This window comes from Lonchura striata, chromosome 30 (assembly GCF_050655825.1).
Source record: "Lonchura striata isolate lonStrDom1 chromosome 30, ASM5065582v1, whole genome shotgun sequence".
In the NCBI taxonomy this organism is placed as follows: domain Eukaryota; kingdom Metazoa; phylum Chordata; class Aves; order Passeriformes; family Estrildidae; genus Lonchura; species Lonchura striata.
In genome coordinates this window covers 552,396-568,587 of record NC_140732.1, presented here as the reverse complement: position 1 = coordinate 568,587, position 16,192 = coordinate 552,396, and the positions used below count along the sequence as shown (strand labels likewise).

General features: G+C 52.2%; 2 long non-coding RNA genes across 4 annotated transcripts; both read right to left on the bottom strand.

Annotated features, from left to right (window-relative positions):
- Window positions 1–586: 586 nt before the first annotated feature.
- On the bottom strand, window positions 587–9,420 carry LOC146764932 (uncharacterized). Of its 2 annotated transcripts, XR_014950448.1 has the most exons (5): window positions 9,038–9,420; window positions 8,847–8,941; window positions 8,656–8,750; window positions 8,465–8,547; window positions 587–8,334 (listed from the first exon to the last, which is right to left on the bottom strand). It is a non-coding gene; the product is annotated as an uncharacterized LOC146764932 (long non-coding RNA). The 2 variants fall into 2 exon arrangements; XR_014950447.1 differs by having other exon boundaries at window positions 8,847–9,415.
- A 4,194-nt stretch (window positions 9,421–13,614) lies between these two features.
- Window positions 13,615–15,425, bottom strand: LOC146764931 (uncharacterized). 2 transcript variants are annotated; one of them, XR_014950450.1, is made up of 4 exons: window positions 15,148–15,224; window positions 14,957–15,051; window positions 14,766–14,860; window positions 13,615–14,657 (listed from the first exon to the last, which is right to left on the bottom strand). It is a non-coding gene; the product is annotated as an uncharacterized LOC146764931 (long non-coding RNA). The 2 variants fall into 2 exon arrangements; XR_014950449.1 differs by having other exon boundaries at window positions 14,957–15,425.
- Window positions 15,426–16,192: the final 767 nt, after the last annotated feature.

Here is a 16,192-nt window from a genome sequence, read left to right as displayed (position 1 = left end):
CAGGGCCACGGGCCCCTGAGCACATCCTTTGGTCATTTTCCCTGGGAAAGAAAACTCACCATTCCAGGTTGGTGATGTCAGTTTGTAGGGCTCCCTTGGGTCTATCAGGGCAGAAGAACCTTTAGGAGGGGACAACTTCAGTCTGCTATCCATCCTTCGATATAAGGATTTTCTGCACTCAAGTCGAAACCCAGGGCCAGGCGCCCCTGGTCACATCCTTCTGCCATTTTCCCTGGGAAGGAAAACTCAGCAGTCCAGGTTCCTGATGTCAGTTTGTAGGGCTCCCTTGGGTCTATCAGGGCAGCACAATTTTCAGTCGGGGATAATTTCCGTCTGGGGTACATCCTTCGATATAAGGATTCTTTGCAGTCAGGTCCCAACTCAGGGCCAGGAGCCCCTGGGCACATCCTTTGGCCATTTTCCCTGGGAGAGAAAACTCAGCAGTCCTGGTTCCTGATGTCAGTTTGTAGGGCTCCCTTGGCTCTATCAGGGCAGAAGAACATTTAGGAGGGGACAATTTCAGTCTGCTATCCATCCTTCTATATACCGATTTTCTGCAATCAGGTCTCAGCTCAGGGCCAGGGGCCCCAGGGCACATCCTTTGGCCATTTTCCCTGGGAGAGAAAACTCACCAGTCCAGGTTGCTGATGTCAGTTTGTAGGGCTCCCTTGGGTCTATCAGGGCAGAAGAACCTTTAGGAGGGGACAACTTCAGTCTGCTATCCATCTTTCGATATAAGGATTTTCGGCACTCAGGCCCCAGCCTAGGGCCAGCGGCCCCTGGGCACATCCTTTGGCCATTTTCCCTGGGAAAGAAAACTCAGCAGTCCAGGTTCCTGATGTCAGTTTTTAGGGCTCCATTGGGTCTATCAGGGTAGCACAAATTTGAGGTGCAGACAATATCGGTCTGGGGTCCATCCATTGATATAAGGATATTCGAAGTCAGGCCCCAGCCCTGTGCTTGGGGCCCCTGGGCACATCCTTTGGCCATTTTCCCTGGGAAAGAAAACTCACCAGTCCAGGTTTCTGATGTCAGTTTATAGAGTTCCCTTGGGCCTATCAGGGCAGCACAAGTTTGAGGAGGCGAAAACTTCGGTCTGGGATGCATCCTTCGATGTATTGACTTTTTGAAATCCAGTCAGAGTCCAGAGCCAGGGGCCCCTGGGCACATCCTTTGACCATTTTCCCTGGGAAAGAAAACTCACCAGTCCAGGTTCCTGATGTCAGTTTGTAGGGCTCCCTTGGGTCTATCAGGGCAGCACAATTTTCAGTCGGGGATAATTTCCGTCTGGGGTCCATCCTTCGATATAAGGATTCTTTGCAGTCAGGTCCCAGCTCAGGGCCAGGAGCCCCTGGGCACATCCTTTGGCCATTTTCCCTGGGAGAGAAAACTCAGCAGTCCTGCTTCCTGATGTCAGTTTGTAGGGCTCCCTTGGGTCTATCAGGGCAGAAGAACCTTTAGGAGGGGACAACTTCAGTCTGCTATCCATCTTTCGATATAAGGATTTTCTGCACTCAGGCCCCATCCTAGGGCCAGCGGCCCCTGGGCACATCCTTTGGCCATTTTCCCTGGGAAAGAAAACTCACCAGTCCAGGTTCTTGATGTCAGTTTGTAGGGCTCCATTGGGCCTATCAGGGTAGCACAAATTTGAGGTGCAGACAATATCGGTCTGGGGTCCATCCATTGATATAAGGATATTTGAAGTCAGGTTCCAGCCCAGGGCCAGGGGCCCCTGGGCACATCCTTTGGCCATTTTCCCTGGAAAAGAAAACTCACCAGTCCAGGTTCCTGATGTCAGTTTGTAGAGCTCCCTTGGGTCTATCAGGGCAGGACAAGTTTGAGGTAGGGACAACTTCGGTCTGCGATCCATCCTTAGATACAAGGATTTTTTGGAGTCAGGACCCAGCCCAAAGGCCAGGGGCACCTGGGCACATCCTTTGGCCATTTTCCCTGGGAAAGAAAACTCACCAGTCCAGGTTGCTGATGTCAGTTTGTAGGGCTCCCTTGGCTCTATCAGGGCAGCACAAGTTTTGGCTGAGGACAACATCGGTCTTCGATCCATCCTTCGATATAAGGAATTTTTGCAGTCACGTCGCAGCCCAGAGGCACGGTCCCCTGGGCACATCCTTTGGCCATTTTCCCTGGGAAAGAAAACTCACCAGTCCAGGTTCCTGATGTCAGTTTCTAGGGCTCCCTTGGGTCTACCATGGCAGCACAAGTTCTAGGTGGGGAGAATTTTGGTCTGCGATCCATTCTTCGATATAAGGATTTTCTGCACTCAGGTCCCAGCCCAGGGCCAGGGGCCCCTGAGCACATCCTTTCGCCACCTTCCCTGGGAAAATAAACTCACCAATCCAGGTTGCTGATGTCAGTTTGTAGGGCTCCCTTGGGTCTATCGGGGCAGCACAAATTTGAGGTAGGGACAAATTCGGTCTGCGATCCATTCTTTGATATAAGGATTTTTTTGCAGTGAGGTCCCAGCCCAGGGCCAGGGGCCCCTGGGCACATCCTTTGGCCATTTTCCCTGGAAAAGAAAACTCACCAGTCCAGGTTGCTGATGTCAGTTTGTAGGGCTCCCTTGGGTCTATCGGGGCAGCACAAATTTGAGGTAGGGACAACTTCGGTCTGCGATCCATTCTTTGATATAAGGATTTTTTTGCAGTGAGGTCCCAGCCCAGGGCCAGGGGCCCCTGGGCACATCCTTTGGCCATTTTCCCTGGGAAAGAAAACTTACCAGTCCAGGCTCCTGATGTCAGTTTGTAGAGTTCCCTTGGGCCTATCAGGGCAGCACAAGTTTGAGGAGGGGACAACTTCGGTCTGGGATGCATCCTTCGATGTATTGACTTTTGGAAATCCAGTTTCAGTCCAGAGCCAGGGGCCCCTGGGCACACCCTTTGGCCATTTTCCCTGGGAAAGAAAACTCACCAGTCCAGGTTGCTGATGTCAGTTTGTAGGGCTCCCTTGGCTCTATCAGGGCAGAAGAACCTTTAGGAGGGGACAACTTCAGTCTGCTATCCATCCTTCGATATAAGGATTTTCTGCACTCAAGTCGAAACCCAGGGCCAGGTGCCCCTGGGCACATCCTTTTGCCATTTTCCCTGGGAAAGAAAACTCAGCAGTCCAGGATCCTGATGTCAGTTTCTAGGGCTCCCTTGGCTCTATCAGGGCAGCATAAGTTTGAGGGAGGGACAATTTCGGTCTGGGGTCCATCCCTCGATATAAGGATTTTTTCAGTGAAGTCCCAGCCTAGTGCCAGGGGCCCCTGGGCACATCCTTTGGTCATTTTCCCTGGTTAAGAAAACACACCAGTCCAGGTTGCTGATGTCAGTTTGTAGGGCTCCCTTGGGTCTATCAGGGCAGCAAAAATATGGGATGGGGTCAATATCGGTCTGGGGTCCATCTTTCGATGTTCTGACTTTTTGAACTCCAGTCCCAGCCCAGAGCAAGGGGCCCCTGTTCACATCCTTTGGCCATTTTCCCTGGGAAAGAAAACTCACCAGTCCAGGTTCCTGATGTCAGTTTGTAGGGCTCCCTTGGGTCTATCAGGGCAGCACAATTTTCAGTCGGGGATAATTTCCGTCTGGGGTCCATCCTTCGATATAAGGATTCTTTGCAGTCAGGTCCCAGCTCAGGGCCAGGAGCCCCTGGGCACATCCTTTGGCCATTTTCCCTGGGAGAGAAAACTCACCAGTCCAGGTTGCTGATGTCAGTTTGTAGGGCTCCCTTGGGTCTATCAGGGCAGGACAAGTTTGAGGTAGGGACAACTTCGGTCTGCGATCCATCCTTAGATACAAGGATTTTTTGGAGTCAGGACCCAGCCCAAAGGCCAGGGGCACCTGGGCACATCCTTTGGCCATTTTCCCTGGGAAAGAAAACTCACCAGTCCAGGTTGCTGATGTCAGTTTGTAGGGCTCCCTTGGCTCTATCAGGGCAGCACAAGTTTTGGCTGAGGACAACATCGGTCTTCGATCCATCCTTCGATATAAGGAATTTTTGCAGTCACGTCGCAGCCCAGAGGCACGGTCCCCTGGGCACATCCTTTGGCCATTTTCCCTGGGAAAGAAAACTCACCAGTCCAGGTTCCTGATGTCAGTTTCTAGGGCTCCCTTGGGTCTACCAGGGCAGCACAAGTTCTAGGTGGGGAGAATTTTGGTCTGCGATCCATTCTTCGATATAAGGATTTTCTGCACTCAGGTCCCAGCCCAGGGCCAGGGGCCCCTGAGCACATCCTTTCGCCACCTTCCCTGGGAAAATAAACTCACCAGTCCAGGTTGCTGATGTCAGTTTGTAGGGCTCCCTTGGGTCTATCGGGGCAGCACAAATTTGAGGTAGGGACAACTTCGGTCTGCGATCCATTCTTTGATATAAGGATTTTTTTGCAGTGAGGTCCCAGCCCAGGGCCAGGGGCCCCTGGGCACATCCTTTGGCCATTTTCCCTGGGAAAGAAAACTTACCAGTCCAGGCTCCTGATGTCAGTTTGTAGAGTTCCCTTGGGCCTATCAGGGCAGCACAAGTTTGAGGAGGGGACAACTTCGGTCTGGGATGCATCCTTCGATGTATTGACTTTTGGAAATCCAGTTTCAGTCCAGAGCCAGGGGCCCCTGGGCACACCCTTTGGCCATTTTCCCTGGGAAAGAAAACTCACCAGTCCAGGTTGCTGATGTCAGTTTGTAGGGCTCCCTTGGCTCTATCAGGGCAGAAGAACCTTTAGGAGGGGACAACTTCAGTCTGCTATCCATCCTTCGATATAAGGATTTTCTGCACTCAAGTCGAAACCCAGGGCCAGGTGCCCCTGGGCACATCCTTTTGCCATTTTCCCTGGGAAAGAAAACTCAGCAGTCCAGGATCCTGATGTCAGTTTCTAGGGCTCCCTTGGCTCTATCAGGGCAGCATAAGTTTGAGGGAGGGACAATTTCGGTCTGGGGTCCATCCCTCGATATAAGGATTTTTTCAGTGAAGTCCCAGCCTAGTGCCAGGGGCCCCTGGGCACATCCTTTGGTCATTTTCCCTGGGAAAGAAAACACACCAGTCCAGGTTGCTGATGTCAGTTTGTAGGGCTCCCTTGGGTCTATCAGGGCAGCAAAAATATGGGATGGGGTCAATATCGGTCTGGGGTCCATCTTTCGATGTTCTGACTTTTTGAACTCCAGTCCCAGCCCAGAGCAAGGGGCCCCTGTTCACATCCTTTGGCCATTTTCCCTGGGAAAGAAAACTCACCAGTCCAGGTTCCTGATGTCAGTTTGTAGGGCTCCCTTGGGTCTATCAGGGCAGCACAATTTTCAGTCGGGGATAATTTCCGTCTGGGGTCCATCCTTCGATATAAGGATTCTTTGCAGTCAGGTCCCAGCTCAGGGCCAGGAGCCCCTGGGCACATCCTTTGGCCATTTTCCCTGGGAGAGAAAACTCACCAGTCCAGGTTGCTGATGTCAGTTTGTAGGGCTCCCTTGGGTCTATCAGGGCAGGACAAGTTTGAGGTAGGGACAACTTCGGTCTGCGATCCATCCTTAGATACAAGGATTTTTTGGAGTCAGGACCCAGCCCAAAGGCCAGGGGCACCTGGGCACATCCTTTGGCCATTTTCCCTGGGAAAGAAAACTCACCAGTCCAGGTTGCTGATGTCAGTTTGTAGGGCTCCCTTGGCTCTATCAGGGCAGCACAAGTTTTGGCTGAGGACAACATCGGTCTTCGATCCATCCTTCGATATAAGGAATTTTTGCAGTCACGTCGCAGCCCAGAGGCACGGTCCCCTGGGCACATCCTTTGGCCATTTTCCCTGGGAAAGAAAACTCACCAGTCCAGGTTCCTGATGTCAGTTTCTAGGGCTCCCTTGGGTCTACCAGGGCAGCACAAGTTCTAGGTGGGGAGAATTTTGGTCTGCGATCCATTCTTCGATATAAGGATTTTCTGCACTCAGGTCCCAGCCCAGGGCCAGGGGCCCCTGAGCACATCCTTTCGCCACCTTCCCTGGGAAAATAAACTCACCAGTCCAGGTTGCTGATGTCAGTTTGTAGGGCTCCCTTGGGTCTATCGGGGCAGCACAAATTTGAGGTAGGGACAACTTCGGTCTGCGATCCATTCTTTGATATAAGGATTTTTTTGCAGTGAGGTCCCAGCCCAGGGCCAGGGGCCCCTGGGCACATCCTTTGGCCATTTTCCCTGGGAAAGAAAACTTACCAGTCCAGGCTCCTGATGTCAGTTTGTAGAGTTCCCTTGGGCCTATCAGGGCAGCACAAGTTTGAGGAGGGGACAACTTCGGTCTGGGATGCATCCTTCGATGTATTGACTTTTGGAAATCCAGTTTCAGTCCAGAGCCAGGGGCCCCTGGGCACACCCTTTGGCCATTTTCCCTGGGAAAGAAAACTCACCAGTCCAGGTTGCTGATGTCAGTTTGTAGGGCTCCCTTGGCTCTATCAGGGCAGAAGAACCTTTAGGAGGGGACAACTTCAGTCTGCTATCCATCCTTCGATATAAGGATTTTCTGCACTCAAGTCGAAACCCAGGGCCAGGTGCCCCTGGGCACATCCTTTTGCCATTTTCCCTGGGAAAGAAAACTCAGCAGTCCAGGATCCTGATGTCAGTTTCTAGGGCTCCCTTGGCTCTATCAGGGCAGCATAAGTTTGAGGGAGGGACAATTTCGGTCTGGGGTCCATCCCTCGATATAAGGATTTTTTCAGTGAAGTCCCAGCCTAGTGCCAGGGGCCCCTGGGCACATCCTTTGGTCATTTTCCCTGGGAAAGAAAACACACCAGTCCAGGTTGCTGATGTCAGTTTGTAGGGCTCCCTTGGGTCTATCAGGGCAGCAAAAATATGGGATGGGGTCAATATCGGTCTGGGGTCCATCTTTCGATGTTCTGACTTTTTGAACTCCAGTCCCAGCCCAGAGCAAGGGGCCCCTGTTCACATCCTTTGGCCATTTTCCCTGGGAAAGAAAACTCACCAGTCCAGGTTCCTGATGTCAGTTTGTAGGGCTCCCTTGGGTCTATCAGGGCAGCACAATTTTCAGTCGGGGATAATTTCCGTCTGGGGTCCATCCTTCGATATAAGGATTCTTTGCAGTCAGGTCCCAGCTCAGGGCCAGGAGCCCCTGGGCACATCCTTTGGCCATTTTCCCTGGGAGAGAAAACTCAGCAGTCCTGCTTCCTGATGTCAGTTTGTAGGGCTCCCTTGGGTCTATCAGGGCAGAAGAACCTTTAGGAGGGGACAACTTCAGTCTGCTATCCATCTTTCGATATAAGGATTTTCTGCACTCAGGCCCCATCCTAGGGCCAGCGGCCCCTGGGCACAACCTTTGGCAGTTTTCCCTGGGAAAGAAAACTCACCAGTCCAGGTTCTTGATGTCAGTTTGTAGGGCTCCATTGGGCCTATCAGGGTAGCACAAATTTGAGGTGCAGACAATATCGGTCTGGGGTCCATCCATTGATATAAGGATATTTGAAGTCAGGTTCCAGCCCAGGGCCAGGGGCCCCTGGGCACATCCTTTGGCCATTTTCCCTGGAAAAGAAAACTCACCAGTCCAGGTTCCTGATGTCAGTTTGTAGAGCTCCATTGGGTCTATCAGGGCAGGACAAGTTTGAGGTAGGGACAACTTCGGTCTGCGATCCATCCTTAGATACAAGGATTTTTTGGAGTCAGGACCCAGCCCAAAGGCCAGGGGCACCTGGGCACATCCTTTGGCCATTTTCCCTGGGAAAGAAAACTCACCAGTCCAGGTTGCTGATGTCAGTTTGTAGGGCTCCCTTGGGTCTATCAGGGCAGCACAAGTTTTGGCTGAGGACAACATCGGTGGTCGATCCATCCTTCGATATAAGGAATTTTTGCAGTCACGTCGCAGCCCAGAGGCACGGTCCCCTGGGCACATCCTTTGGCCATTTTCCCTGGGAAAGAAAACTCACCAGTCCAGGTTCCTGATGTCAGTTTCTAGGGCTCCCTTGGGTCTACCAGGGCAGCACAAGTTCTAGGTGGGGAGAATTTTGGTCTGCGATCCATTCTTCGATATAAGGATTTTCTGCACTCAGGTCCCAGCCCAGGGCCAGGGGCCCCTGAGCACATCCTTTCGCCACCATCCCTGGGAAAAAAAACTCACCAGTCCAGGTTGCTGATGTCAGTTTGTAGGGCTCCCTTGGGTCTATCAGGGCAGCAAAAATATGGGATGGGGTCAATATCGGTCTGGGGTCCATCTTTCGATGTTCTGACTTTTTGAACTCCAGTCCCAGCCCAGAGCAAGGGGCCCCTGTTCACATCCTTTGGCCATTTTCCCTGGGAAAGAAAACTCACCAGTCCAGGTTCCTGATGTCAGTTTGTAGGGCTCCCTTGGGTCTATCAGGGCAGAAAAACCTTGAGGAGGGGACAATTTCAGTATGCTATCCGTCCTTCGATATAAGGATTTACTGCACTCAGGCCTAAGCCCAGTGCCAGAGGCCCCTGGGCACATCCTTTGACCATTTTCCTGGGAAAGAAAACTCACCAGTCCAGGTTGCTGATGTCAGTTTGTAGGGCTCCCTTGGGTCTATCAGGGCAGGCCAAGTCTGAGATACGGACAACTTCGGTCTGCGATCCATACATCGATATAAGGATTTTTTGGAGTCAGGCCCCAGCCGAGGGCCAGGGGCCCCTGGGCACACCCTTTGGCCATTTTCCCTGGGAAAGAAAACTCACCCGTCCAGGTTCCTGATGCCAGTTTGTTGGGCTCCCTTGGGTCTATCAGGGCAGCACAAGTTTTGGCTGGGGACAACATCGGTCTGGGATCCATCCTTCGATATAAGGAATTTCTGCACTCAGGTATCAGCCCTGTGCCAGGGGCCCCTGAGCACATCCTTTGGCCATTTTCCCTGGGAAAGAAAACTCACCAGTCCAGGTTCCTGATGTGAGTTTGTAGGGCTCCCTTGGGTCTATCAGGGCAGCAGAATTTTCAGTCGGGGACAATTTCCATCTGGCGTACATCCTTCGATATATAGATTTTTTGAAGTCAGGTTCTAGCCCAGGTCCAGGAGCCCCTGGGCACATCCTTTGGCCATTTTCCCTGGGAAAGAAAACTCACCCGTCCAGGTACCTGATGTCACTTTGTAGGGCTCCCTTGGGTCTATCTGGGCAGAAAAACCTTGAGGAGGGGACAACTTCAGTCTGCTATCCATACTTCGATATAAGGATTTTCTACACTCAGGTCACAGCCCAGTGCCAGGGGCTCCTGGGCACATCCTTTGGCCATTTTCCCTGGGAAAGAAAACTCACCAGTCCAGGTTGCTGATGTCAGTTTGTAGAGCTCCCTTGGGTCTATCAGGGCAGCACAACTTTGAACAGGGGACAACTTCAGTCTGGGGTCCATCCTTCGATATAAGGATTTTTTGCAGTCAGGCCCCAGCCGTGTGCCAGGGGCCCCTGGGCAGATACTTTGGCCATTTTCCCTGGGAAAGAAAACTTACCAGTCCAGGTTCCTGATGTCAGTTTGTAGGGCTCCCTTGGGTCTATCAGGGCAGCACAACTTTGAGGAGGGGACAACTTCGGTCTGGGTTCCATCCTTCGATATAAGGATTCTTTGCAGTCAGGTCCCAGCCCTGTGCTTGGGGCCCCTGTGCACATCCTTTGGCCATTTTCCCTGGGAAAGAGAACTCACCAGTCCAGGTTCCTGATGTCAGTTTGTAGGGCTCCCTTGGGTCTATCTGGGCAGCAGAAATTTGAAAAGGGGACAACTTTGGTCTGGGGTCCATCCTTCGATATAGGGATTTTTTGCATTCAGGTTCCAGCCCAGGGCCAGGGGCCCCTGGGCACATCCTTTGGCCATTTTCCCTGGGAAAGAAAACTCACCAGTCCAGGTCGCTGATGTCAGTTTGTAGGGCTCCCTTGGGTCTATCTGGGCAGCACAACTTTGAGGAGGGGACAATTTCCGTCTGGGGTACATCCTTCGATATATGGATTTTTTGAAGTCAGGTTCTAGCCCAGGTCCAGGAGCCCCTGGGCACATCCTTTGGCCATTTTCCCTGGGAAAGAAAACTCACCCGTCCAGGTACCTGATGTCACTTTGTAGGGCTCCCTTGGGTCTATCTGGGCAGAAAAACCTTGAGGAGGGGACAACTTCAGTCTGCTATCCATACTTCGATATAAGGATTTTCTGCACTCAGGTTCAGCCCAGTGCCAGGGGCTCCTGGGCACATCCTTTGGCCATTTTCCCTGGGAAAGAAAACTCACCCGTCCAGGTTCCTGATGTCAGTTTGTAGGGCTCCCTTGGGTCTATCAGGGCAGCACAAATTTGAGGTGGGGACAACTTCGGTTTGGAGTCCAAACTTCGCTATAAGGATTCTTTGCAGTCAGGTCCCAGCCGTGTGCCGGGGGCCCCTGGGCAGATCCTTTGGCAATTTTCCCTTGGAAAGAAAACTCACCAGTCCAGGTTCCTGATGTCAGTTTCTAGGGCTCCCTTGGGTCTATCAGGGTAGCACAAATTTGAGGAGGGGACAACTTTGGTCTGCGATCCATCCTTCGATATAGGGATTCTTTGCTGTCAGGTCCCAGCCCTGTGCCAGGGGACCAAGGCATATCCTTTGGCCATTTTCCCTGGGAAAGAAAACTCTCCAGTCCAGGTTCCTGATATCAGTTTGTAGGGCTCCCTTGGGTCTATCTGGGCAGCAGAAATTTGAGGATGGGACAATATTGGCCTGCAATCCATCCTTCGATATAAGGATTATTTGCAATCAGGGCCCCGCTCAGGGCCAGGGGCCCCTGGGCACATCCTTTGGCCTTTTTCCCTGGGAAAGAAAACTCACCAGTCCAGGTTTCTGATGTCAGTTTCTAGGGCTCCATTGGGTCTATCAGGGCAGCACAAGTTTTGGCTGGGGACAACTTCAGTCTGGGGTCCATCCTTCGATACAAGGATTTTTTGCAGTCAGGTCCCAGCCCTGTGCTTGGGGCCCCTGGGCACATCCTTTGGCCATTTTCCCTGGGAAAGAAAACTCACCAGTCCAGGTTGCTGATGTCAGTTTGTAGGGCTCCCTTGGGTCTATCTGGGCAGCAGAAATTTGAAAAGGGGTCAACTTTGGTCTGGGGTCCATCCTTCGATATAGGGATTTTTTGCATTCGGGTTCCAGCCCAGGGCCAGGGGCCCCTGGGCACATCCTTTGGCCATTTTCCCTGGGAAAGAAAACTCACCAGTCCAGGTCGCTGATGTCAGTTTGTAGGGCTCCCTTGGGTCTATCAGGGCAGCAGAATTTTCAGTCGGGGACAATTTCCGTCTGGGGTACATCCTTCGATATATGGATGTTTTGAAGTCAGGTTCTAGCCCAGGTCCAGGAGCCCCTGTGCACATCCTTTGGCCATTTTCCCTGGGAAAGAAAACTCACCCGTCCAGGTACCTGATGTCACTTTGTAGGGCTCCCTTAGGTCTATCTGGGCAGAAAAACCTTGAGGAGGGGACTACTTCAGTCTGCTATCCATACTTCGATATAAGGATTTTCTGCACTCAGGTCTCAGCCCAGTGCCAGGGGCTCCTGGGCACATCCTTTGGCCATTTTCCCTGGGAAAGAAAACTCACCAGTCCAGGTTCCTGATGTCAGTTTGTAGGGCTCCCTTGGGTCTATCTGGGCAGCACAAATTTGAGGTGGGGACAACTTCGGTTTGGAGTCCAAACTTCGCTATAAGGATTCTTTGCAGTCAGGTCCCAGCCGTGTGCCAGGGGCCCCTGGGCAAATAATTTGGCAATTTTCCCTTGGAAAGAAAACTCACCAGTCCAGGTTCCTGATGTCAGTTTCTAGGGCTCCCTTGGGTCTATCCGGGTAGCACAAATTTGAGGAGGGGACAACATCGGTCTGCGATCCATCCTTCGATATAGGGATTCTTTGCTGTCAGGTCCCAGCCCTGTGCCAGGGGCCCATGGCATATCCTTTGGCCATTTTCCCTGGGAAAGAAAACTCTCCAGTCCAGGTTCCTGATATCAGTTTGTAGGGCTCCATTGGGCCTATCAGGGTAGCACAAATTTGAGGTGCAGACAATATCGGTCTGGGGTCCATCCATTGATATAAGGATATTTGAAGTCAGGTTCCAGCCCAGGGCCAGGGGCCCCTGGGCACATCCTTTGGCCATTTTCCCTGGAAAAGAAAACTCACCAGTCCAGGTTGCTGATGTCAGTTTGTAGGGCTCCCTTGGGTCTATCAGGGCAGCACAAGTTTTGGCTGAGGACAACATCGGTCTTCGATCCATCCTTCGATATAAGGAATTTTTGCAGTCACGTCGCAGCCCAGATGCACGGTCCCCTGGGCACATCCTTTGGCCATTTTCCCTGGGAAAGAAAACTCACCAGTCCAGGTTCCTGATGTCAGTTTCTAGGGCTCCCTTGGGTCTACCAGGGCAGCACAAGTTCTAGGTGGGGAGAATTTTGGTCTGTGATCCATTCTTCGATGTAAGGATTTTCTGCACTCAGGTCCCAGCCCAGGGCCAGGGCCCCCTGAGCACATCCTTTCGCCACCTTCCCTGGGAAAATAAACTCACCAGTCCAGGTTGCTGATGTCAGTTTGTAGGGCTCCCTTGGGTCTATCGGGGCAGCACAAATTTGAGGTAGGGACAAATTCGGTCTGCGATCCATTCTTTGATATAAGGATTTTTTTGCAGTGAGGTCCCAGCCCAGGGCCAGGGGCCCCTGGGCACATCCTTTGGCCATTTTCCCTGGAAAAGAAAACTCACCAGTCCAGGTTCCTGATGTCAGTTTGTAGAGCTCCCTTGGGTCTATCAGGGCAGGACAAGTTTGAGGTAGGGACAACTTCGGTCTGCGATCCATCCTTAGATACAAGGATTTTTTGGAGTCAGGACCCAGCCCAAAGGCCAGGGGCACCTGGGCACATCCTTTGGCCATTTTCCCTGGGAAAGAAAACTCACCAGTCCAGGTTGCTGATGTCAGTTTGTAGGGCTCCCTTGGGTCTATCAGGGCAGCACAAGTTTTGGCTGAGGACAACATCGGTCTTCGATCCATCCTTCGATATAAGGAATTTTTGCAGTCACGTCGCAGCCCAGAGGCACGGTCCCCTGGGCACATCCTTTGGCCATTTTCCCTGGGAAAGAAAACTCACCAGTCCAGGTTCCTGATGTCAGTTTCTAGGGCTCCCTTGGGTCTACCAGGGCAGCACAAGTTCTAGGTGGGGAGAATTTTGGTCTGCGATCCATTCTTCGATATAAGGATTTTCTGCACTCAGGTCCCAGCCCAGGGCCAGGGGCCCCTGAGCACATCCTTTCGCCACCTTCCCTGGGAAAATAAACTCACCAGTCCAGGTTGCTGATGTCAGTTTGTAGGGCTCCCTTGGGTCTATCGGGGCAGCACAAGTTTGAGGTAGGGACAACTTCGGTCTGCGATCCATTCTTTGATATAAGGATTTTTTTGCAGTGAGGTCCCAGCCCAGGGCCAGGGGCCCCTGGGCACATCCTTTGGCCATTTTCCCTGGGAAAGAAAACTTACCAGTCCAGGCTCCTGATGTCAGTTTGTAGAGTTCCCTTGGGCCTATCAGGGCAGCAAAAGTTTGAGGAGGGGACAACTTCGGTCTGGGATGCATCCTTCGATGTATTGACTTTTGGAAATCCAGTTTCAGTCCAGAGCCAGGGGCCCCTGGGCACATCCTTTGGCCATTTTCCCTGGGAAAGAAAACTCAGCAGTCCAGGATCCTGATGTCAGTTTCTAGGGCTCCCTTGGCTCTATCAGGGCAGCATAAGTTTGGGGGAGGGACAATTTCGGTCTGGGGTCCATCCCTCGATATAAGGATTTTTTGCAGTGAGGTCCCAGCCTAGTGCCAGGGGCCCCTGGGCACATCCTTTGGTCATTTTCCCTGGGAAAGAAAACACACCAGTCCAGGTTGCTGATGTCAGTTTGTAGGGCTCCCTTGGGTCTATCAGGGCAGCAAAAATATGGGATGGGGTCAATATCGGTCTGGGGTCCATCTTTCGATGTTCTGAGTTTTTGAACTCCAGTCCCAGCCCAGAGCAAGGGGCCCCTGTTCACATCCTTTGGCCATTTTCCCTGGGAAAGAAAACTCACCAGTCCAGGTTCCTGATGTCAGTTTGTAGGGCTCCCTTGGGTCTATCAGGGCAGCACAATTTTCAGTCGGGGATAATTTCCGTCTGGGGTCCATCCTTCGATATAAGGATTCTTTGCAGTCAGGTCCCAGCTCAGGGCCAGGAGCCCCTGGGCACATCCTTTGGCCATTTTCCCTGGGAGAGAAAACTCAGCAGTCCTGCTTCCTGATGTCAGTTTGTAGGGCTCCCTTGGGTCTATCAGGGCAGAAGAACCTTTAGGAGGGGACAACTTCAGTCTGCTATCCATCTTTCGATATAAGGATTTTCTGCACTCAGGCCCCATCCTAGGGCCAGCGGCCCCTGGGCACATCCTTTGGCCATTTTCCCTGGGAAAGAAAACTCACCAGTCCAGGTTCTTGATGTCAGTTTGTAGGGCTCCCTTGGGTCTATCAGGGCAGAAAAACCTTGAGGAGGGGACAATTTCAGTATGCTATCCGTCCTTCGATATAAGGATTTACTGCACTCAGGCCTAAGCCCAGTGCCAGAGGCCCCTGGGCACATCCTTTGACCATTTTCCTGGGAAAGAAAACTCACCAGTCCAGGTTGCTGATGTCAGTTTGTAGGGCTCCCTTGGGTCTATCAGGGCAGGCCAAGTCTGAGATACGGACAACTTCGGTCTGCGATCCATACATCGATATAAGGATTTTTTGGAGTCAGGCCCCAGCCGAGGGCCAGGGGCCCCTGGGCACACCCTTTGGCCATTTTCCCTGGGAAAGAAAACTCACCCGTCCAGGTTCCTGATGCCAGTTTGTTGGGCTCCCTTGGGTCTATCAGGGCAGCACAAGTTTTGGCTGGGGACAACATCGGTCTGGGATCCATCCTTCGATATAAGGAATTTCTGCACTCAGGTATCAGCCCTGTGCCAGGGGCCCCTGAGCACATCCTTTGGCCATTTTCCCTGGGAAAGAAAACTCACCAGTCCAGGTTCCTGATGTGAGTTTGTAGGGCTCCCTTGGGTCTATCAGGGCAGCAGAATTTTCAGTCGGGGACAATTTCCATCTGGCGTACATCCTTCGATATATAGATTTTTTGAAGTCAGGTTCTAGCCCAGGTCCAGGAGCCCCTGGGCACATCCTTTGGCCATTTTCCCTGGGAAAGAAAACTCACCCGTCCAGGTACCTGATGTCACTTTGTAGGGCTCCCTTGGGTCTATCTGGGCAGAAAAACCTTGAGGAGGCGACAACTTCAGTCTGCTATCCATACTTCGATATAAGGATTTTCTACACTCAGGTCACAGCCCAGTGCCAGGGGCTCCTGGGCACATCCTTTGGCCATTTTCCCTGGGAAAGAAAACTCACCAGTCCAGGTTGCTGATGTCAGTTTGTAGAGCTCCCTTGGGTCTATCAGGGCAGCACAACTTTGAGGAGGGGACAACTTCAGTCTGGGGTCCATCCTTCGATATAAGGATTTTTTGCAGTCAGGCCCCAGCCGTGTGCCAGGGGCCCCTGGGCAGATACTTTGGCCATTTTCCCTGGGAAAGAAAACTTACCAGTCCAGGTTCCTGATGTCAGTTTGTAGGGCTCCCTTGGGTCTATCAGGGCAGCACAACTTTGAGGAGGGGACAACTTCGGTCTGGGTTCCATCCTTCGATATAAGGATTCTTTGCAGTCAGGTCCCAGCCCTGTGCTTGGGGCCCCTGTGCACATCCTTTGGCCATTTTCCCTGGGAAAGAAAACTCACCAGTCCAGGTTCCTGATGTCAGTTTGTAGGGCTCCCTTGGGTCTATCTGGGCAGCAGAAATTTGAAAAGGGGACAACTTTGGTCTGGGGTCCATCCTTCGATATAGGGATTTTTTGCATTCAGGTTCCAGCCCAGGGCCAGGGGCCCCTGGGCACATCCTTTGGCCATTTTCCCTGGGAAAGAAAACTCTCCAGTCCAGGTTCCTGATATCAGTTTGTAGGGCTCCCTTGGGTCTATCTGGGCAGCAGAAATTTGAGGATGGGACAATATTGGCCTGCAATCCATCCTTCGATATAAGGATTATTTGCAATCAGGGCCCCGCTCAGGGCCAGGGGCCCCTGGGCACATCCTTTGGCCTTTTTCCCTGGGAAAGAAAACTCACCAGTCCAGGTTTCTGATGTCAGTTTCTAGGGCTCCATTGGGTCTATCAGGGCAGCACAAGTTTTGGCTGGGGACAACTTCAGTCTGGGGT